This window comes from Oncorhynchus mykiss, chromosome 18 (assembly GCF_057628025.1).
Source record: "Oncorhynchus mykiss isolate SJ-2025 chromosome 18, ASM5762802v1, whole genome shotgun sequence".
NCBI lineage: Eukaryota > Metazoa > Chordata > Actinopteri > Salmoniformes > Salmonidae > Oncorhynchus > Oncorhynchus mykiss.
In genome coordinates this window covers 52,071,825-52,093,818 of record NC_143039.1, presented here as the reverse complement: position 1 = coordinate 52,093,818, position 21,994 = coordinate 52,071,825, and the positions used below count along the sequence as shown (strand labels likewise).

Below are 21,994 nucleotides of genomic sequence, written 5' to 3'. Positions count from 1 at the left end.
TAATTTAAGAGAAATCGTACAATGTCAAATTGGTGATGTTCAAAAATAGGTGTTGTTTTATTTTAAGTTACAGATCCAGTTGCAGTGTGTCCATTCAAATATTTTTAAAGTGTGCTTCGGAGCTCTGCGAGATTTCTGTGATTTTCTGTGATTTTCTGAAATAACACACACTCACTAAACCTGATTGCTGTAAATAAGTCAGTTCTTAACGTAAAGACCTAAAACTCAAAAGTCTATAAGTGCCTACCCCAAGGAGGATATGTGTTCACTTTCAGCTTCCTGTGTAAACCGGAAGTGCCTTAAAATGGTGTCATAGGTGCTGTTTTGAAGGGTTAAAAAGGTCTGATCTTTTCAAATGTGTTATTAGGCAACCCTCATGAACTGTAAATCAGTCATTTCTCCCAATAGATGTCAAAGAAAAGCTCTCTCAACACACACACACACAGCAAGGATGGAGTGACAAAGTGCTGTGCTTAAAGACACTCAGAGCCTACAATAGCATTACCATAATCTCTAGGCTGTGCCGAGTTCAACGAGATGCCCCGCTTGACCGTAGCTCGCTCAGTCTAAGCACAACGACCATGAGAAAAAGTAGGCCCATAATGAAGCCTGGCCCTAATTTTCATTTGCTTTTGGGTGACAGTGGGAGAACCTTTAGGGTGAGAAGCACAATTTGACCTCAGGAACGTTCCTGAGATGCCCCTAAATTCAACCTGAAGACTATGTAGGTTATGAATGTCTTATGAACCTGTCTTCGATGACAATCCATCAGGCCACTATGAGGTCTGCCTGTGTTGATTCTAAGCTTCCTGGAGCAACCGGAAGGGGTTAAAATCACCCTAAAAGTGTTTTTCCATACCCAACCAGCAGTTTGTGATAAATAGTGCATTCAACCCTGTGTAAATCGGTCAGTTTTTAACGTAAACACTTAAAACTCTGTCTTCTGTAAAGGCATACCCGAATCAGGTTATGTGTTTACTTATAACTTCCTGTGCCAACCGGAAATGCCTTAAATGGTGTCATAGGGGCTGTTTCGAAGGGTTAAAAAGGTCAGATCTTTTCAAAACTTCATATGTGTGATTAGGCAACCCCCATGAACTGTAAATCAGTCATGTCTCCCATAACATTTTCAAGAAAAAATCACACACACACAGCTAGGACAGAGGGACACAGTGTGGTGCGTAGAGACAAACAGTGCCTGCAATAGTTACCTTTGTTCAAACTAAAAAAGAACCGTCAGACCTAGAGTTCTGAAACTTTAGAAACCTGTTCTAAACCTCAGGTCGATAATGCGTGGTGAGTTACTTAGCTCTAGAAGGTTCTCGGACCGAGAAACAGCCTCGTACATTTGCAATGACTTCAATTCATTTTGACCATTACGAAAATGACGACATTTAGAAAAGTCCCAGAGTCGCAAGACTAGGTGCATTGAAACCAGCCGGCCCATAGAGTCGGCCCATAGAGATGGACCCCAACGTTTCTGTCCGATAGCTCATTCAAGGACCCCGTAGCAAGGCATGGAAAAAAAGTGGATTTTCAGCACCAATTAAGGTCTTGCTCGGGCACCGTATGACCTATCGAGCTGAAACTCGGGATTCGGGGTCGCCTCACATAGGCCTACACATAATGTCAGGACTGGACCCGCAGCTAGAACGTAACTATGTGTTTTACGTTTTTATTATGTTTTAAACTGAAGGCGCTGTGAATTATGGGCCTGCTCGGAAATATGTGATAGTTGGCTTCTAAACGAGTTGGAAAATGTGGGTTTGGTGTCAGATGGTATCAGTTTGGTGTCAGAATGACATCTAATTGACTGATGGACACTGACTTGCTAGTTGACTTTTGTACATTTTCAGTATGTTTAAACAGAGAGGGACCATCACCAAAATGGCATTATGAAATCAACACTAAAAATGGCATCACCATAGTCTCCAGACCGTGCCGAGTTCAACGAGACACCCCACTTGACCGTAGCTCGCTCTGAGTGCAGCAACCGTGAAAAAAGCAGGCTCAAAATGAAGCCTGGCCCTAAATGTAATTTGTATTAAGTATGATTTGAATGTCAACAAGTCTCATTTAGATATTGTCTGGTTCAAAGCTAAAATAACTGACTGTGTGCTCCTTATTCCATTTTGACTGGGTACTTGATTTTGTGTTCTTCACATCAGGATGGCCGAGAGTTGAAGGCGTTGGAATTAAGAGCCAATGAACTGTGCTTGCTTGGGTACCAACCCCATTCCTGGAAGAAGTTGCCTTGGATGTAATCAACCCTCCTTCCACTCATCTACATTCAGCGTGGATGAAATCTGAAAGAAATTACTTTGACAAATTCTACCATTTTGGCTCGTTTTAATCTTGTAGAAACACTTGGATGGCAGAGTGTTTAAGGTGTTAGACTCATGATCGAAATTAAAATGTTCTTGTTTGTTCCAAACCTACATCTGGTAGAAAGTTTGATTGGGATGTAATCAAGTTTCATTTACATATTGTCTGGATCAAAGCCAAAAGATCTAACTGTGTGTTCCTTATTCCATTTTGACTGCGCCCTTGATTTTGTGTTTATAACACCAGGATGGCCGAGAGGTTAAGGCGTTGGACTTAAGATCCACTGGACATATGTCCTCGTGGGTTCGAACCCCACTCCTGGTATGAGTTCTTCTATCATTCGGATGTAATCAATTTTCCTTTCATTTCTTTGGATGAAAGTATTTATCCTTTAAAAACACAAATGATACCTAAGTGGTTATGGTGTTAGAGTCATTATCAACTTAATTATTATTCTTCTTGCTTCGAAACCCCATTCTTGTATTAAGTTTGATTTGCATGTCAACAAGTCTCATTTAGATCTTGTCTGGTTCAAAGCCAAAATAACTGACTGTGTGCTCCTCATTCCAATTTCACTGGGTTCTTGATTGCACTTTACACCAGGATGGCTGAGTGGTTTAGACTGTTGGAATAAAAATCCAATGAATGCTATCTTCTTGTGGATACCAACCGCATTCCTGGAAAAAACTTACTTTGGATGTAATCAACCCACCTTTCATTCATTTCCAATTAGCGTGGATCAAATCTGAATGAACTGACTATGACAAGATCATCTACTTTGACTCAGCTCTTGTTAGTCTTTTAGAAACACCTGGATGTCAGTGTGTTTAAGGCGTTAGACTCATGATCGAAATTAAAATGTTCTTGTTTGTTCCAAACCTACATCTGGTAGAAAGTTTGATTGGGATGTAATCAAGTTTCATTTACATATTGTCTGGATCAAAGCCAAAAGATCTAACTGTGTGTTCCTTATTCCATTTTGACTGCGCCCTTGATTTTGTGTTTATAACACCAGGATGGCCGAGAGGTTAAGGCGTTGGACTTAAGATCCAATGGACATATGTCCTCGTGGGTTCGAACCCCACTCCTGGTATGAGTTCTTCTATCATTCGGATGTAATCAATTTTCATTTCTTTGGATGAAAGTATTTATCCTTTAAAAACACAAATGATACCTAAGTGGTTATGGTGTTAGAGTCATTATCAACTTAATTATTATTCTTCTTGCTTCGAAACCCCATTCTTGTATTAAGTTTGATTTGCATGTCAACAAGTCTCATTTAGATCTTGTCTGGTTCAAAGCCAAAATAACTGACTGTGTGCTCCTCATTCCAATTTCACTGGGTTCTTGATTGCACTTTACACCAGGATGGCTGAGTGGTTTAGACTGTTGGAATAAAAATCCAATGAATGCTATCTTCTTGTGGATACCAACCGCATTCCTGGAAAAAACTTTCTTTAGATGTAATCAACCCACCTTTAGGTAATTTCTAATTAGCGTGGATCAAATCTGAATGAACTGACTATGACAAGATCATCTACTTTGACTCAGCTCTTGTTAGTCTTTTAGAAACACCTGGATGTCAGTGTGTTTAAGGCGTTAGACTCATGATCGAAATTAAAATGTTCTTGTTTGTTCCAAACCTACATCTGGTAGAAAGTTTGATTGGGATGTAATCAAGTTTCATTTACATATTGTCTGGATCAAAGCCAAAAGATCTAACTGTGTGTTCCTTATTCCATTTTGACTGCGCCCTTGATTTTGTGTTTATCACACCAGGATGGCCGAGAGGTTAAGGCGTTGGACTTAAGATCAAATGGACATATGTCCTCGTGGGTTCAAACCCCACTCCTGGTATGAGTTCTTCTATCATTTGGATGTAATCAATTGTCCTTTCACTCATTTGAAATTTCTTTGGATGAAAGCTGGATGAATTGTCTTTGTTCCTGTTATTCTGCCTTCAAGTATTTATCCTTTAAAAACACAAATGATACCTAAGTGGTTATGGTGTTAGAGTCATTATCAACTTAATTATTATTCTTCTTGCTTCGAAACCCCATTCTTGTATTAAGTTTGATTTGCATGTCAACAAGTCTCATTTAGATCTTGTCTGGCTCAAAGCCAAAATAACTGACTGTGTGCTCCTCATTCCAATTTCACTGGGTTCTTGATTGCACTTTACACCAGGATGGCTGAGTGGTTTAGACTGTTGGAATAAAAATCCAATGAATGCTATCTTCTTGTGGATACCAACCGCATTCCTGGAAAAAACTTACTTTGGATGTAATCAACCCACCTTTAATTCATTTCCAATTAGCGTGGATCAAATCTGAATGAACTGACTATGACAAGATCATCTACTTTGACTCAGGTCTTGTTAGTCTTTTAGAAACACCTGGATGTCAGTGTGTTTAAGGCGTTAGACTCATGATCGAAATTAAAATGTTCTTGTTTGTTCCAAACCTACATCTGGTAGAAAGTTTGATTGGGATGTAATCAACATATTGTCTGGATCAAAGCCAAAAGATCTAACTGTGTGTTCCTTATTCCATTTTGACTGCGCCCTTGATTTTGTGTTTATAACACCAGGATGGCCGAGAGGTTAAGGCGTTGGACTTAAGATCCAATGGACATATGTCCTCGTGGGTTCGAACCCCACTCCTGGTATGAGTTCTTCTATCATTTTGATGTAATCAATTGTCCTTTCACTCATTTGAAATTTCTTTGGATGAAAGCTGGATGAATTGTCTTTGTTCCTGTTATTCTGCCTTCAAGTATTTATCCTTTAAAAACACAAATGATACCTAAGTGGTTATGGTGTTAGAGTCATTATCAACTTAATTATTATTCTTCTTGCTTCGAAACCCCATTCTTGTATTAAGTTTGATTTGCATGTCAACAAGTCTCATTTAGATCTTGTCTGGCTCAAAGCCAAAATAACTGACTGTGTGCTCCTCATTCCAATTTCACTGGGTTCTTGATTGCACTTTACACCAGGATGGCTGAGTGGTTTAGACTGTTGGAATAAAAATCCAATGAATGCTATCTTCTTGTGGATACCAACCGCATTCCTGGAAAAAACTTACTTTGGATGTAATCAACCCACCTTTAATTCATTTCCAATTAGCGTGGATCAAATCTGAATGAACTGACTATGACAAGATCATCTACTTTGACTCAGGTCTTGTTAGTCTTTTAGAAACACCTGGATGTCAGTGTGTTTAAGGCGTTAGACTCATGATCGAAATTAAAATGTTCTTGTTTGTTCCAAACCTACATCTGGTAGAAAGTTTGATTGGGATGTAATCAAGTTTCATTTACATATTGTCTGGATCAAAGCCAAAAGATCTAACTGTGTGTTCCTTATTCCATTTTGACTGCGCCCTTGATTTTGTGTTTATAACACCAGGATGGCCGAGAGGTTAAGGCGTTGGACTTAAGATCCAATGGACATATGTCCTCGTGGGTTAGAACCCCACTCCTGGTATGAGTTCTTCTATCATTTGGATGTAATCAATTGTCCTTTCACTCATTTGAAATGTCTTTGGATGAAAGCTGAAAGAATTGTCTTTGTTCCCGTTATTCCGCCTTCAAGTATTTATCCTTTAAAAACACAAATGATACCTAAGTGGTTATGGTGTTAGAGTCATTATCAACTTAATTATTATTCTTCTTGCTTCGAAACCCCATTCTTGTATTAAGTTTGATTTGCATGTCAACAAGTCTCATTTAGATCTTGTCTGGCTCAAAGCCAAAATAACTGACTGTGTGCTCCTCATTCCAATTTCACTGGGTTCTTGATTGCACTTTACACCAGGATGGCTGAGTGGTTTAGACTGTTGGAATAAAAATCCAATGAATGCTATCTTCTTGTGGATACCAACCGCATTCCTGGAAAAAACTTACTTTGGATGTAATCAACCCACCTTTAATTCATTTCCAATTAGCGTGGATCAAATCTGAATGAACTGACTATGACAAGATCATCTACTTTGACTCAGCTCTTGTTAGTCTTTTAGAAACACCTGGATGTCAGTGTGTTTAAGGCGTTAGACTCATGATCGAAATTAAAATGTTCTTGTTTGTTCCAAACCTACATCTGGTAGAAAGTTTGATTGGGATGTAATCAACATATTGTCTGGATCAAAGCCAAAAGATCTAACTGTGTGTTCCTTATTCCATTTTGACTGCGCCCTTGATTTTGTGTTTATAACACCAGGATGGGCGAGAGGTTAAGGCGTTGGACTTAAGATCCAATGGACATATGTCCTCGTGGGTTCGAACCCCACTCCTGGTATGAGTTCTTCTATCATTTGGATGTAATCAATTGTCCTTTCACTCATTTGAAATGTCTTTGGATGAAAGCTGAAAGAATTGTCTTTGTTCCCGTTATTCCACCTTCAAGTATTTATCCTTTAAAAACACAAATGATACCCAAGTGGTTATGGTGTTAGAGTCATTATCAACTTAATTATTATTCTTCTTGCTTCGAAACCCCATTCTTGTATTAAGTTTGATTTGCATGTCAACAAGTCTCATTTAGATCTTGTCTGGTTCAAAGCCAAAATAACTGACTGTGTGCTCCTCATTCCAATTTCACTGGGTTCTTGATTGCACTTTACACCAGGATGGCTGAGTGGTTTAGACTGTTGGAATAAAAATCCAATGAATGCTATCTTCTTGTGGATACCAACCGCATTCCTGGAAAAAACTTACTTTGGATGTAATCAACCCACCTTTAATTCATTTCCAATTAGCGTGGATCAAATCTGAATGAACTGACTATGACAAGATCATCTACTTTGACTCAGCTCTTGTTAGTCTTTTAGAAACACCTGGATGTCAGTGTGTTTAAGGCGTTAGACTCATGATCGAAATTAAAATGTTCTTGTTTGTTCCAAACCTACATCTGGTAGAAAGTTTGATTGGGATGTAATCAAGTTTCATTTACATATTGTCTGGATCAAAGCCAAAAGATCTAACTGTGTGTTCCTTATTCCATTTTGACTGCGCCCTTGATTTTGTGTTTATAACACCAGGATGGCCGAGAGGTTAAGGCGTTGGACTTAAGATCCAATGGACATATGTCCTCGTGGGTTCGAACCCCACTCCTGGTATGAGTTCTTCTATCATTTGGATGTAATCAATTGTCCTTTCACTCATTTGAAATTTCTTTGGATGAAAGCTGGATGAATTGTCTTTGTTCCTGTTATTCTGCCTTCAAGTATTTATCCTTTAAAAACACAAATGATACCTAAGTGGTTATGGTGTTAGAGTCATTATCAACTTAATTATTATTCTTCTTGCTTCGAAACCCCATTCTTGTATTAAGTTTGATTTGCATGTCAACAAGTCTCATTTAGATCTTGTCTGGCTCAAAGCCAAAATAACTGACTGTGTGCTCCTCATTCCAATTTCACTGGGTTCTTGATTGCACTTTACACCAGGATGGCTGAGTGGTTTAGACTGTTGGAATAAAAATCCAATGAATGCTATCTTCTTGTGGATACCAACCGCATTCCTGGAAAAAACTTACTTTGGATGTAATCAACCCACCTTTAATTCATTTCCAATTAGCGTGGATCAAATCTGAATGAACTGACTATGACAAGATCATCTACTTTGACTCAGGTCTTGTTAGTCTTTTAGAAACACCTGGATGTCAGTGTGTTTAAGGCGTTAGACTCATGATCGAAATTAAAATGTTCTTGTTTGTTCCAAACCTACATCTGGTAGAAAGTTTGATTGGGATGTAATCAAGTTTCATTTACATATTGTCTGGATCAAAGCCAAAAGATCTAACTGTGTGTTCCTTATTCCATTTTGACTGCGCCCTTGATTTTGTGTTTATAACACCAGGATGGCCGAGAGGTTAAGGCGTTGGACTTAAGATCCAATGGACATATGTCCTCGTGGGTTAGAACCCCACTCCTGGTATGAGTTCTTCTATCATTTGGATGTAATCAATTGTCCTTTCACTCATTTGAAATGTCTTTGGATGAAAGCTGAAAGAATTGTCTTTGTTCCCGTTATTCCGCCTTCAAGTATTTATCCTTTAAAAACACAAATGATACCTAAGTGGTTATGGTGTTAGAGTCATTATCAACTTAATTATTATTCTTCTTGCTTCGAAACCCCATTCTTGTATTAAGTTTGATTTGCATGTCAACAAGTCTCATTTAGATCTTGTCTGGCTCAAAGCCAAAATAACTGACTGTGTGCTCCTCATTCCAATTTCACTGGGTTCTTGATTGCACTTTACACCAGGATGGCTGAGTGGTTTAGACTGTTGGAATAAAAATCCAATGAATGCTATCTTCTTGTGGATACCAACCGCATTCCTGGAAAAAACTTACTTTGGATGTAATCAACCCACCTTTAATTCATTTCCAATTAGCGTGGATCAAATCTGAATGAACTGACTATGACAAGATCATCTACTTTGACTCAGCTCTTGTTAGTCTTTTAGAAACACCTGGATGTCAGTGTGTTTAAGGCGTTAGACTCATGATCGAAATTAAAATGTTCTTGTTTGTTCCAAACCTACATCTGGTAGAAAGTTTGATTGGGATGTAATCAACATATTGTCTGGATCAAAGCCAAAAGATCTAACTGTGTGTTCCTTATTCCATTTTGACTGCGCCCTTGATTTTGTGTTTATAACACCAGGATGGGCGAGAGGTTAAGGCGTTGGACTTAAGATCCAATGGACATATGTCCTCGTGGGTTCGAACCCCACTCCTGGTATGAGTTCTTCTATCATTTGGATGTAATCAATTGTCCTTTCACTCATTTGAAATGTCTTTGGATGAAAGCTGAAAGAATTGTCTTTGTTCCCGTTATTCCACCTTCAAGTATTTATCCTTTAAAAACACAAATGATACCCAAGTGGTTATGGTGTTAGAGTCATTATCAACTTAATTATTATTCTTCTTGCTTCGAAACCCCATTCTTGTATTAAGTTTGATTTGCATGTCAACAAGTCTCATTTAGATCTTGTCTGGTTCAAAGCCAAAATAACTGACTGTGTGCTCCTCATTCCAATTTCACTGGGTTCTTGATTGCACTTTACACCAGGATGGCTGAGTGGTTTAGACTGTTGGAATAAAAATCCAATGAATGCTATCTTCTTGTGGATACCAACCGCATTCCTGGAAAAAACTTACTTTGGATGTAATCAACCCACCTTTCATTCATTTCCAATTAGCGTGGATCAAATCTGAATGAACTGACTATGACAAGATCATCTACTTTGACTCAGCTCTTGTTAGTCTTTTAGAAACACCTGGATGTCAGTGTGTTTAAGGCGTTAGACTCATGATCGAAATTAAAATGTTCTTGTTTGTTCCAAACCTACATCTGGTAGAAAGTTTGATTGGGATGTAATCAAGTTTCATTTACATATTGTCTGGATCAAAGCCAAAAGATCTAACTGTGTGTTCCTTATTCCATTTTGACTGCGCCCTTGATTTTGTGTTTATAACACCAGGATGGCCGAGAGGTTAAGGCGTTGGACTTAAGATCCAATGGACATATGTCCTCGTGGGTTAGAACCCCACTCCTGGTATGAGTTCTTCTATCATTTGGATGTAATCAATTGTCCTTTCACTCATTTGAAATGTCTTTGGATGAAAGCTGAAAGAATTGTCTTTGTTCCCGTTATTCCGCCTTCAAGTATTTATCCTTTAAAAACACAAATGATACCTAAGTGGTTATGGTGTTAGAGTCATTATCAACTTAATTATTATTCTTCTTGCTTCGAAACCCCATTCTTGTATTAAGTTTGATTTGCATGTCAACAAGTCTCATTTAGATCTTGTCTGGCTCAAAGCCAAAATAACTGACTGTGTGCTCCTCATTCCAATTTCACTGGGTTCTTGATTGCACTTTACACCAGGATGGCTGAGTGGTTTAGACTGTTGGAATAAAAATCCAATGAATGCTATCTTCTTGTGGATACCAACCGCATTCCTGGAAAAAACTTACTTTGGATGTAATCAACCCACCTTTAATTCATTTCCAATTAGCGTGGATCAAATCTGAATGAACTGACTATGACAAGATCATCTACTTTGACTCAGCTCTTGTTAGTCTTTTAGAAACACCTGGATGTCAGTGTGTTTAAGGCGTTAGACTCATGATCGAAATTAAAATGTTCTTGTTTGTTCCAAACCTACATCTGGTAGAAAGTTTGATTGGGATGTAATCAACATATTGTCTGGATCAAAGCCAAAAGATCTAACTGTGTGTTCCTTATTCCATTTTGACTGCGCCCTTGATTTTGTGTTTATAACACCAGGATGGGCGAGAGGTTAAGGCGTTGGACTTAAGATCCAATGGACATATGTCCTCGTGGGTTCGAACCCCACTCCTGGTATGAGTTCTTCTATCATTTGGATGTAATCAATTGTCCTTTCACTCATTTGAAATGTCTTTGGATGAAAGCTGAAAGAATTGTCTTTGTTCCCGTTATTCCACCTTCAAGTATTTATCCTTTAAAAACACAAATGATACCCAAGTGGTTATGGTGTTAGAGTCATTATCAACTTAATTATTATTCTTCTTGCTTCGAAACCCCATTCTTGTATTAAGTTTGATTTGCATGTCAACAAGTCTCATTTAGATCTTGTCTGGTTCAAAGCCAAAATAACTGACTGTGTGCTCCTCATTCCAATTTCACTGGGTTCTTGATTGCACTTTACACCAGGATGGCTGAGTGGTTTAGACTGTTGGAATAAAAATCCAATGAATGCTATCTTCTTGTGGATACCAACCGCATTCCTGGAAAAAACTTACTTTGGATGTAATCAACCCACCTTTCATTCATTTCCAATTAGCGTGGATCAAATCTGAATGAACTGACTATGACAAGATCATCTACTTTGACTCAGCTCTTGTTAGTCTTTTAGAAACACCTGGATGTCAGTGTGTTTAAGGCGTTAGACTCATGATCGAAATTAAAATGTTCTTGTTTGTTCCAAACCTACATCTGGTAGAAAGTTTGATTGGGATGTAATCAAGTTTCATTTACATATTGTCTGGATCAAAGCCAAAAGATCTAACTGTGTGTTCCTTATTCCATTTTGACTGCGCCCTTGATTTTGTGTTTATAACACCAGGATGGCCGAGAGGTTAAGGCGTTGGACTTAAGATCCAATGGACATATGTCCTCGTGGGTTCGAACCCCACTCCTGGTATGAGTTCTTCTATCATTTGGATGTAATCAATTGTCCTTTCACTCATTTGAAATGTCTTTGGATGAAAGCTGAAAGAATTGTCTTTGTTCCCGTTATTCCGCCTTCAAGTTTTTATCCTTTAAAAACACAAATGATACCTAAGTGGTTATGGTGTTAGAGTCATTATCAACTTAATTATTCTTCTTCTTGCTTCGAAACCCCATTCTTGTATTAAGTTTGATTTGCATGTCAACAAGTCTCATTTAGATCTTGTCTGGCTCAAAGCCAAAATAACTGACTGTGTGCTCCTCATTCCAATTTCACTGGGTTCTTGATTGCACTTTACACCAGGATGGCTGAGTGGTTTAGACTGTTGGAATAAAAATCCAATGAATGCTATCTTCTTGTGGATACCAACCGCATTCCTGGAAAAAACTTACTTTGGATGTAATCAACCCAACTTTCATTAATTTCCAATTAGCTTGGATCAAATCTGAATGAACTGACTATGACAAGATCATCTACTTTGACTCAGCTCTTGTTAGTCTTTTAGAAACATCTGGATGTCAGTGTGTTTAAGGCGTTAGACTCATGATCGAAAATAAAACATTTCTTGTTTGTTCCAAACCTACATCTGGTAGAAAGTTTGATTGGGATGTAATCAAGTTTCATTTACATATTGTCTGGATCAAAGCCAAAAGATCTAACTGTGTGTTCCTTATTCCATTTTGACTGCGCCCTTGATTTTGTGTTTATAACACCAGGATGGCCGAGAGGTTAAGGCGTTGGACTTAAGATCCAATGGACATATGTCCTCGTGGGTTCGAACCCCACTCCTGGTATGAGTTCTTCTATCATTCGGATGTAATCAATTTTCCTTTCATTTCTTTGGATGAAAGTATTTATCCTTTAAAAACACAAATGATACCTAAGTGGTTATGGTGTTAGAGTCATTATCAACTTAATTATTATTCTTCTTGCTTCGAAACCCCATTCTTGTATTAAGTTTGATTTGCATGTCAACAAGTCTCATTTAGATCTTGTCTGGCTCAAACCCAAAATAACTGACTGTGTGCTCCTCATTCCAATTTCACTGGGTTCTTGATTGCACTTTACACCAGGATGGCTGAGTGGTTTAGACTGTTGGAATAAAAATCCAATGAATGCTATCTTCTTGTGGATACCAACCGCATTCCTGGAAAAAACTTTCTTTGGATGTAATCAACCCACCTTTAGGTAATTTCTAATTAGCGTGGATCAAATCTGAATGAACTGACTATGACAAGATCATCTACTTTGACTCAGCTCTTGTTAGTCTTTTAGAAACACCTGGATGTCAGTGTGTTTAAGGCGTTAGACTCATGATCGAAATTAAAATGTTCTTGTTTGTTCCAAACCTACATCTGGTAGAAAGTTTGATTGGGATGTAATCAAGTTTCATTTACATATTGTCTGGATCAAAGCCAAAAGATCTAACTGTGTGTTCCTTATTCCATTTTGACTGCGCCCTTGATTTTGTGTTTATCACACCAGGATGGCCGAGAGGTTAAGGCGTTGGACTTAAGATCAAATGGACATATGTCCTCGTGGGTTCGAACCCCACTCCTGGTATGAGTTCTTCTATCATTTGGATGTAATCAATTGTCCTTTCACTCATTTGAAATTTCTTTGGATGAAAGCTGGATGAATTGTCTTTGTTCCTGTTATTCTGCCTTCAAGTATTTATCCTTTAAAAACACAAATGATACCTAAGTGGTTATGGTGTTAGAGTCATTATCAACTTAATTATTATTCTTCTTGCTTCGAAACCCCATTCTTGTATTAAGTTTGATTTGCATGTCAACAAGTCTCATTTAGATCTTGTCTGGTTCAAAGCCAAAATAACTGACTGTGTGCTCCTCATTCCAATTTCACTGGGTTCTTGATTGCACTTTACACCAGGATGGCTGAGTGGTTTAGACTGTTGGAATAAAAATCCAATGAATGCTATCTTCTTGTGGATACCAACCGCATTCCTGGAAAAAACTTTCTTTAGATGTAATCAACCCACCTTTAGGTAATTTCTAATTAGCGTGGATCAAATCTGAATGAACTGACTATGACAAGATCATCTACTTTGACTCAGCTCTTGTTAGTCTTTTAGAAACACCTGGATGTCAGTGTGTTTAAGGCGTTAGACTCATGATCGAAATTAAAATGTTCTTGTTTGTTCCAAACCTACATCTGGTAGAAAGTTTGATTGGGATGTAATCAAGTTTCATTTACATATTGTCTGGATCAAAGCCAAAAGATCTAACTGTGTGTTCCTTATTCCATTTTGACTGCGCCCTTGATTTTGTGTTTATCACACCAGGATGGCCGAGAGGTTAAGGCGTTGGACTTAAGATCAAATGGACATATGTCCTCGTGGGTTCGAACCCCACTCCTGGTATGAGTTCTTCTATCATTTGGATGTAATCAATTGTCCTTTCACTCATTTGAAATTTCTTTGGATGAAAGCTGGATGAATTGTCTTTGTTCCTGTTATTCTGCCTTCAAGTATTTATCCTTTAAAAACACAAATGATACCTAAGTGGTTATGGTGTTAGAGTCATTATCAACTTAATTATTATTCTTCTTGCTTCGAAACCCCATTCTTGTATTAAGTTTGATTTGCATGTCAACAAGTCTCATTTAGATCTTGTCTGGCTCAAAGCCAAAATAACTGACTGTGTGCTCCTCATTCCAATTTCACTGGGTTCTTGATTGCACTTTACACCAGGATGGCTGAGTGGTTTAGACTGTTGGAATAAAAATCCAATGAATGCTATCTTCTTGTGGATACCAACCGCATTCCTGGAAAAAACTTACTTTGGATGTAATCAACCCACCTTTAATTCATTTCCAATTAGCGTGGATCAAATCTGAATGAACTGACTATGACAAGATCATCTACTTTGACTCAGGTCTTGTTAGTCTTTTAGAAACACCTGGATGTCAGTGTGTTTAAGGCGTTAGACTCATGATCGAAATTAAAATGTTCTTGTTTGTTCCAAACCTACATCTGGTAGAAAGTTTGATTGGGATGTAATCAAGTTTCATTTACATATTGTCTGGATCAAAGCCAAAAGATCTAACTGTGTGTTCCTTATTCCATTTTGACTGCGCCCTTGATTTTGTGTTTATAACACCAGGATGGCCGAGAGGTTAAGGCGTTGGACTTAAGATCCAATGGACATATGTCCTCGTGGGTTAGAACCCCACTCCTGGTATGAGTTCTTCTATCATTTGGATGTAATCAATTGTCCTTTCACTCATTTGAAATGTCTTTGGATGAAAGCTGAAAGAATTGTCTTTGTTCCCGTTATTCCGCCTTCAAGTATTTATCCTTTAAAAACACAAATTATACCTAAGTGGTTATGGTGTTAGAGTCATTATCAACTTAATTATTATTCTTCTTGCTTCGAAACCCCATTCTTGTATTAAGTTTGATTTGCATGTCAACAAGTCTCATTTAGATCTTGTCTGGCTCAAAGCCAAAATAACTGACTGTGTGCTCCTCATTCCAATTTCACTGGGTTCTTGATTGCACTTTACACCAGGATGGCTGAGTGGTTTAGACTGTTGGAATAAAAATCCAATGAATGCTATCTTCTTGTGGATACCAACCGCATTCCTGGAAAAAACTTTCTTTGGATGTAATCAACCCACCTTTAGGTAATTTCTAATTAGCGTGGATCAAATCTGAATGAACTGACTATGACAAGATCATCTACTTTGACTCAGCTCTTGTTAGTCTTTTAGAAACACCTGGATGTCAGTGTGTTTAAGGCGTTAGACTCATGATCGAAATTAAAATGTTCTTGTTTGTTCCAAACCTACATCTGGTAGAAAGTTTGATTGGGATGTAATCAAGTTTCATTTACATATTGTCTGGATCAAAGCCAAAAGATCTAACTGTGTGTTCCTTATTCCATTTTGACTGCGCCCTTTATTTTGTGTTTATCACACCAGGATGGCAGACAGGTTAAGGCGTTGGACTTAAGATCAAATGGACATATGTCCTCGTGGGTTCGAACCCCACTCCTGGTATGAGTTCTTCTATCATTTGGATGTAATCAATTGTCCTTTCACTCATTTGAAATTTCTTTGGATGAAAGCTGGATGAATTGTCTTTGTTCCTGTTATTCTGCCTTCAAGTATTTATCCTTTAAAAACACAAATGATACCTAAGTGGTTATGGTGTTCGAGTCATTATCAACTTAATTATTATTCTTCTTGCTTCGAAACCCCATTCTTGTATTAAGTTTGATTTGCATGTCAACAAGTCTCATTTAGATCTTGTCTGGCTCAAACCCAAAATAACTGACTGTGTGCTCCTCATTCCAATTTCACTGGGTTCTTGATTGCACTTTACACCAGGATGGCTGAGTGGTTTAGACTGTTGGAATAAAAATCCAATGAATGCTATCTTCTTGTGGATACCAACCGCATTCCTGGAAAAAACTTTCTTTGGATGTAATCAACCCACCTTTAGGTAATTTCTAATTAGCGTGGATCAAATCTGAATGAACTGACTATGACAAGATCATCTACTTTGACTCAGCTCTTGTTAGTCTTTTAGAAACACCTGGATGTCAGTGTGTTTAAGGCGTTAGACTCATGATCGAAATTAAAATGTTCTTGTTTGTTCCAAACCTACATCTGGTAGAAAGTTTGATTGGGATGTAATCAAGTTTCATTTACATATTGTCTGGATCAAAGCCAAAAGATCTAACTGTGTGTTCCTTATTCCATTTTGACTGCGCCCTTGATTTTGTGTTTATCACACCAGGATGGCCGAGAGGTTAAGGCGTTGGACTTAAGATCAAATGGACATATGTCCTCGTGGGTTCGAACCCCACTCCTGGTATGAGTTCTTCTATCATTTGGATGTAATCAATTGTCCTTTCACTCATTTGAAATTTCTTTGGATGAAAGCTGGATGAATTGTCTTTGTTCCTGTTATTCTGCCTTCAAGTATTTATCCTTTAAAAACACAAATGATACCTAAGTGGTTATGGTGTTAGAGTCATTATCAACTTAATTATTATTCTTCTTACTTCGAAACCCCATTCTTGTATTAAGTTTGATTTGCATGTCAACAATTCTCATTTAGATCTTGTCTGGCTCAAACCCAAAATAACTGACTGTGTGCTCCTCATTCCAATTTCACTGGGCTCTTGATTGCACTTTACACCAGGATGGCTGAGTGGTTTAGACTGTTGGAATAAAAATCCAATGAATGCTATCTTCTTGTGGATACCAACCGCATTCCTGGAAAAAACTTACTTTGGATGTAATCAACCCAACTTTCATTAATTTCCAATTAGCTTGGATCAAATCTGAATGAACTGACTATGACAAGATCATCTACTTTGACTCAGCTCTTGTTAGTCTTTTAGAAACATCTGGATGTCAGTGTGTTTAAGGCGTTAGACTCATGATCGAAATTAAAATGTTCTTGTTTGTTCCAAACCTACATCTGGTAGAAAGTTTGATTGGGATGTAATCAAGTTTCATTTACATATTGTCTGGATCAAAGCCAAAAGATCTAACTGTGTGTTCCTTATTCCATTTTGACTGCGCCCTTGATTTAGCACCAGGATGGCCGAGAGGTTAAGGCGTTGGACTTAAGATCCAATGGACATATGTCCTCGTGGGTTCGAACCCCACTCCTGGTATGAGTTCTTCTATCATTTGGATGTAATCAATTGTCCTTTCACTCATTTGAAATGTCTTTGGATGAAAGCTGAAAGAATTGTCTTTGTTCCCGTTATTCCGCCTTCAAGTATTTATCCTTTAAAAACACAAATGATACCTAAGTGGTTATGGTGTTAGAGTCATTATCAACTTAATTATTATTCTTCTTGCTTCGAAACCCCATTCTTGTATTAAGTTTGATTTGCATGTCAACAAGTCTCATTTAGATCTTGTCTGGCTCAAAGCCAAAATAACTGACTGTGTGCTCCTCATTCCAATTTCACTGGGTTCTTGATTGCACTTTACACCAGGATGGCTGAGTGGTTTAGACTGTTGGAATAAAAATCCAATGAATGCTATCTTCTTGTGGATACCAACCGCATTCCTGGAAAAAACTTACTTTGGATGTAATCAACCCACCTTTAATTCATTTCCAATTAGCGTGGATCAAATCTGAATGAACTGACTATGACAAGATCATCTACTTTGACTCAGCTCTTGTTAGTCTTTTAGAAACATCTGGATGTCAGTGTGTTTAAGGCGTTAGACTCATGATCGAAATTAAAATGTTCTTGTTTGTTCCAAACCTACATCTGGTAGAAAGTTTGATTGGGATGTAATCAAGTTTCATTTACATATTGTCTGGATCAAAGCCAAAAGATCTAACTGTGTGTTCCTTATTCCATTTTGACTGCGCCCTTGATTTAGCACCAGGATGGCCGAGAGGTTAAGGCGTTGGACTTAAGATCCAATGGACATATGTCCTCGTGGGTTCGAACCCCACTCCTGGTATGAGTTCTTCTATCATTTGGATGTAATCAATTGTCCTTTCACTCATTTGAAATGTCTTTGGATGAAAGCTGAAAGAATTGTCTTTGTTCCCGTTATTCCGCCTTCAAGTATTTATCCTTTAAAAACACAAATGATACCTAAGTGGTTATGGTGTTAGAGTCATTATCAACTTATTTATTATTCTTCTTACTTCGAAACCCCATTCTTGTATTAAGTTTGATTTGCATGTCAACAAGTCTCATTTAGATCTTGTCTGGCTCAAACCCAAAATAACTGACTGTGTGCTCCTCATTCCAATTTCACTGGGCTCTTGATTGCACTTTACACCAGGATGGCTGAGTGGTTTAGACTGTTGGAATAAAAATCCAATGAATGCTATCTTCTTGTGGATACCAACCGCATTCCTGGAAAAAACTTACTTTGGATGTAATCAACCCAACTTTCATAAATTTCCAATTAGCTTGGATCAAATCTGAATGAACTGACTATGACAAGATCATCTACTTTGACTCAGCTCTTGTTAGTCTTTTAGAAACATCTGGATGTCAGTGTGTTTAAGGCGTTAGACTCATGATCGAAAATAAAACATTTCTTGTTTGTTCCAAACCTACATCTGGTAGAAAGTTTGATTGGGATGTAATCAAGTTTCATTTACATATTGTCTGGATCAAAGCCAAAAGATCTAACTGTGTGTTCCTTATTCCATTTTGACTGCGCCCTTGATTTTGTGTTTATAACACCAGGATGGCCGAGAGGTTAAGGCGTTGGACTTAAGATCCAATGGACATATGTCCTCGTGGGTTCGAACCCCACTCCTGGTATGAGTTCTTCTATCTTTTGGATGTAATCAATTGTCCTTTCACTCATTTGAAATGTCTTTGGATGAAAGCTGAAAGAATTGTCTTTGTTCCCGTTATTCCGCCTTCAAGTATTTATCCTTTAAAAACACAAATGATACCTAAGTGGTTATGGTGTTAGAGTCATTATCAACTTAATTATTATTCTTCTTGCTTCGAAACCCCATTCTTGTATTAAGTTTGATTTGCATGTCAACAAGTCTCATTTAGATCTTGTCTGGCTCAAAGCCAAAATAACTGACTGTGTGCTCCTCATTCCAATTTCACTGGGTTCTTGATTGCACTTTACACCAGGATGGCTGAGTGGTTTAGACTGTTGGAATAAAAATCCAATGAATGCTATCTTCTTGTGGATACCAACCGCATTCCTGGAAAAAACTTACTTTGGATGTAATCAACCCACCTTTAATTCATTTCCAATTAGCGTGGATCAAATCTGAATGAACTGACTATGACAAGATCATCTACTTTGACTCAGCTCTTGTTAGTCTTTTAGAAACACCTGGATGTCAGTGTGTTTAAGGCGTTAGACTCATGATCGAACTTAAAAGGCGTTGGACTTAAGATCCAATGGACATATGTCCTCGTAGGTTCGAACCCCACTCCTGGTATGAGTTCTTCTATCATTTGGATGTAATCAATTGTCCTTTCACTCATTTGAAATGTCTTTGGATGAAAGCTGAAAGAATTGTCTTTGTCCCCGTTATTCCACCTTCAAGTATTTATCCTTTAAAAACACAAATGATACCTAAGTGGTTATGGTGTTAGAGTCATTATCAACTTAATTATTATTCTTCTTGCTTCGAAACCCCATTCTTGTATTAAGTTTGATTTGCATGTCAACAAGTCTCATTTAGATCTTGTCTGGCTCAAAGCCAAAATAACTGACTGTGTGCTCCTCATTCCAATTTCACTGGGCTCTTGATTGCCCTTTACACCAGGATGGCTGAGTGGTTTAGACTGTTGGAATAAAAATCCAATGAATGCTATCTTCTTGTGGATACCAACCGCATTCCTTGAAAAAACTTACTTTGGATGTAATCAACCCACCTTTCATTCATTTCCAATTAGCGTGGATCAAATCTGAATGAACTGACTATGACAAGATCTTCTACTTTGACTCAGCTCTTGTTAGTCTTTTAGAAACACCTGGATGTCAGTGTGTTTAAGGCGTTAGACTCATGATCGAAATTAAAATGTTCTTGTTTGTTCCAAACCTTCATCTGGTAGGAAGTTTGATTGGGATGTCATCAAGTTTCATTTACATATTGTCTGGATCAAAGCCAAAAGATCTAACTGTGTGTTCCTTATTCCATTTTGACTGCGCCCTTGATTTAGCACCAGGATGGCCGAGAGGTTAAGGCGTTGGACTTAAGATCCAATGGACATATGTCCTCGTGGGTTCGAACCCCACTCCTGGTATGAGATCTTCTATCATTTGGATGTAATCAATTGTCCTTTCACTCATTTGAAATTTCTTTGGATGAAAGCTGAAAGAATTGCCGTTATTCCGCCTTCAAGTATTTATCCTTTAAAAACACAAATGATACCTAAGTGGTTATGGTGTTAGAGTCATTATCAACTTAATTATTATTCTTCTTACTTCGAAACCCCATTCTTGTATTAAGTTTGATTTGCATGTCAACAAGTCTCATTTAGATCTTGTCTGGCTCAAACCCAAAATAACTGACTGTGTGCTCCTCATTCCAATTTCACTGGGCTCTTGATTGCACTTTACACCAGGATGGCTGAGTGGTTTAGACTGTTGGAATAAAAATCCAATGAATGCTATCTTCTTGTGGATACCAACCGCATTCCTGGAAAAAACTTACTTTGGATGTAATCAACCCAACTTTCATTAATTTCCAATTAGCTTGGATCAAATCTGAATGAACTGACTATGACAAGATCATCTACTTTGACTCAGCTCTTGTAAGTCTTTTAGAAACATCTGGATGTCAGTGTGTTTAAGGCGTTAGACTCATGATCGAAATTAAAATGTTCTTGTTTGTTCCAAACCTACATCTGGTAGAAAGTTTGATTGGGATGTAATCAAGTTTCATTTACATATTGTCTGGATCAAAGCCAAAAGATCTAACTGTGTGTTCCTTATTCCATTTTGACTGCGCCCTTGATTTTGTGTTTATAACACCAGGATGGCCGAGAGGTTAAGGCGATGGACTTAAGATCCAATGTTCTCGTGGGTTCGAACCCCACTCCTGGTAAGAGTTCTTCTATCATTTGGATGTAATCAATTGTCCTTTCACTCATTTGAAATATCTTTGGATGAAAGCTGAAAGAATTGTCTTTGTTCCCGTTATTCCGCCTTCAAGTATTTATCCTTTAAAAACACAAATGATACCTAAGTGGTTATGGTGTTAGAGTCATTATCAACTTAATTATTATTCTTCTTGCTTCGAAACCCCATTCTTGTATTAAGTTTGATTTGCATGTCAACAAGTCTCATTTAGATCTTGTCTGGCTCAAAGCCAAAATAACTGACTGTGTGCTCCTCATTCCAATTTCACTGGGCTCTTGATTGTACTTTACACCAGGATGGCTGAGTGGTTTAGACTGTTGGAATAAAAATCCAATGAATGCTATCTTCTTGTGGGTACCAACCGCATTCCTGGAAAAAACTTACTTTGGATGTAATCAACCCACCTTTCATTCATTTCCAATTAGCGTGGATCAAATCTGAATGAACTGACTATGACAAGATCTTCTACTTTGACTCAGCTCTTGTTAGTCTTTTAGAAACACCTGGATGTCAGTGTGTTTAAGGCGTTAGACTCATGATCGAAATTAAAATGTTCTTGTTTGTTCCAAACCTTCATCTGGTAGGAAGTTTGATTGGGATGTCATCAAGTTTCATTTACATATTGTCTGGATCAAAGCCAAAAGATCTAACTGTGTGTTCCTTATTCCATTTTGACTGCGCCCTTGATTTAGCACCAGGATGGCCGAGAGGTTAAGGCGTTGGACTTAAGATCCAATGGACATATGTCCTCGTGGGTTCGAACCCCACTCCTGGTATGAGTTCTTCTATCATTTGGATGTAATCAATTGTCCTTTCACTCATTTGAAATTTCTTTGGATGAAAGCTGAAAGAATTGCCGTTAT

At 37.9% G+C, this 21,994-nt stretch overlaps 24 non-coding genes across 24 annotated transcripts; all 24 read left to right on the top strand.

Annotated features, from left to right (window-relative positions):
* The first annotated feature begins 2,566 nt into the window (after positions 1-2,566).
* Positions 2,567-2,649, top strand: trnal-uaa (transfer RNA leucine (anticodon UAA)). The gene has a single exon. It is a non-coding gene; the product is annotated as a tRNA-Leu (tRNA).
* Positions 2,650-3,335: 686 nt separating this feature from the next.
* Positions 3,336-3,418, top strand: trnal-uaa (transfer RNA leucine (anticodon UAA)). The gene has a single exon. It is a non-coding gene; the product is annotated as a tRNA-Leu (tRNA).
* Positions 3,419-4,099: 681 nt separating this feature from the next.
* On the top strand, positions 4,100-4,182 carry trnal-uaa (transfer RNA leucine (anticodon UAA)). The gene has a single exon. It is a non-coding gene; the product is annotated as a tRNA-Leu (tRNA).
* A 727-nt stretch (positions 4,183-4,909) lies between these two features.
* trnal-uaa (transfer RNA leucine (anticodon UAA)) lies at positions 4,910-4,992 on the top strand. The gene has a single exon. It is a non-coding gene; the product is annotated as a tRNA-Leu (tRNA).
* A 737-nt stretch (positions 4,993-5,729) lies between these two features.
* On the top strand, positions 5,730-5,812 carry trnal-uaa (transfer RNA leucine (anticodon UAA)). The gene has a single exon. It is a non-coding gene; the product is annotated as a tRNA-Leu (tRNA).
* Positions 5,813-6,539: 727 nt separating this feature from the next.
* Positions 6,540-6,622, top strand: trnal-uaa (transfer RNA leucine (anticodon UAA)). Its single transcript has one exon. It is a non-coding gene; the product is annotated as a tRNA-Leu (tRNA).
* Positions 6,623-7,359: 737 nt separating this feature from the next.
* On the top strand, positions 7,360-7,442 carry trnal-uaa (transfer RNA leucine (anticodon UAA)). Its single transcript has one exon. It is a non-coding gene; the product is annotated as a tRNA-Leu (tRNA).
* Positions 7,443-8,179: 737 nt separating this feature from the next.
* trnal-uaa (transfer RNA leucine (anticodon UAA)) lies at positions 8,180-8,262 on the top strand. Its single transcript has one exon. It is a non-coding gene; the product is annotated as a tRNA-Leu (tRNA).
* Positions 8,263-8,989: 727 nt separating this feature from the next.
* On the top strand, positions 8,990-9,072 carry trnal-uaa (transfer RNA leucine (anticodon UAA)). Its single transcript has one exon. It is a non-coding gene; the product is annotated as a tRNA-Leu (tRNA).
* A 737-nt stretch (positions 9,073-9,809) lies between these two features.
* On the top strand, positions 9,810-9,892 carry trnal-uaa (transfer RNA leucine (anticodon UAA)). The gene has a single exon. It is a non-coding gene; the product is annotated as a tRNA-Leu (tRNA).
* Positions 9,893-10,619: 727 nt separating this feature from the next.
* Positions 10,620-10,702, top strand: trnal-uaa (transfer RNA leucine (anticodon UAA)). The gene has a single exon. It is a non-coding gene; the product is annotated as a tRNA-Leu (tRNA).
* A 737-nt stretch (positions 10,703-11,439) lies between these two features.
* trnal-uaa (transfer RNA leucine (anticodon UAA)) lies at positions 11,440-11,522 on the top strand. Its single transcript has one exon. It is a non-coding gene; the product is annotated as a tRNA-Leu (tRNA).
* A 738-nt stretch (positions 11,523-12,260) lies between these two features.
* trnal-uaa (transfer RNA leucine (anticodon UAA)) lies at positions 12,261-12,343 on the top strand. Its single transcript has one exon. It is a non-coding gene; the product is annotated as a tRNA-Leu (tRNA).
* Positions 12,344-13,029: 686 nt separating this feature from the next.
* trnal-uaa (transfer RNA leucine (anticodon UAA)) lies at positions 13,030-13,112 on the top strand. The gene has a single exon. It is a non-coding gene; the product is annotated as a tRNA-Leu (tRNA).
* A 737-nt stretch (positions 13,113-13,849) lies between these two features.
* trnal-uaa (transfer RNA leucine (anticodon UAA)) lies at positions 13,850-13,932 on the top strand. Its single transcript has one exon. It is a non-coding gene; the product is annotated as a tRNA-Leu (tRNA).
* A 737-nt stretch (positions 13,933-14,669) lies between these two features.
* trnal-uaa (transfer RNA leucine (anticodon UAA)) lies at positions 14,670-14,752 on the top strand. The gene has a single exon. It is a non-coding gene; the product is annotated as a tRNA-Leu (tRNA).
* A 737-nt stretch (positions 14,753-15,489) lies between these two features.
* Positions 15,490-15,572, top strand: trnal-uaa (transfer RNA leucine (anticodon UAA)). The gene has a single exon. It is a non-coding gene; the product is annotated as a tRNA-Leu (tRNA).
* A 737-nt stretch (positions 15,573-16,309) lies between these two features.
* Positions 16,310-16,392, top strand: trnal-uaa (transfer RNA leucine (anticodon UAA)). Its single transcript has one exon. It is a non-coding gene; the product is annotated as a tRNA-Leu (tRNA).
* Positions 16,393-17,120: 728 nt separating this feature from the next.
* On the top strand, positions 17,121-17,203 carry trnal-uaa (transfer RNA leucine (anticodon UAA)). The gene has a single exon. It is a non-coding gene; the product is annotated as a tRNA-Leu (tRNA).
* A 728-nt stretch (positions 17,204-17,931) lies between these two features.
* Positions 17,932-18,014, top strand: trnal-uaa (transfer RNA leucine (anticodon UAA)). The gene has a single exon. It is a non-coding gene; the product is annotated as a tRNA-Leu (tRNA).
* A 738-nt stretch (positions 18,015-18,752) lies between these two features.
* trnal-uaa (transfer RNA leucine (anticodon UAA)) lies at positions 18,753-18,835 on the top strand. The gene has a single exon. It is a non-coding gene; the product is annotated as a tRNA-Leu (tRNA).
* A 1,375-nt stretch (positions 18,836-20,210) lies between these two features.
* On the top strand, positions 20,211-20,293 carry trnal-uaa (transfer RNA leucine (anticodon UAA)). The gene has a single exon. It is a non-coding gene; the product is annotated as a tRNA-Leu (tRNA).
* A 728-nt stretch (positions 20,294-21,021) lies between these two features.
* Positions 21,022-21,096, top strand: trnal-uaa (transfer RNA leucine (anticodon UAA)). Its single transcript has one exon. It is a non-coding gene; the product is annotated as a tRNA-Leu (tRNA).
* Positions 21,097-21,824: 728 nt separating this feature from the next.
* trnal-uaa (transfer RNA leucine (anticodon UAA)) lies at positions 21,825-21,907 on the top strand. The gene has a single exon. It is a non-coding gene; the product is annotated as a tRNA-Leu (tRNA).
* The last annotated feature ends 87 nt before the right edge of the window (positions 21,908-21,994 follow it).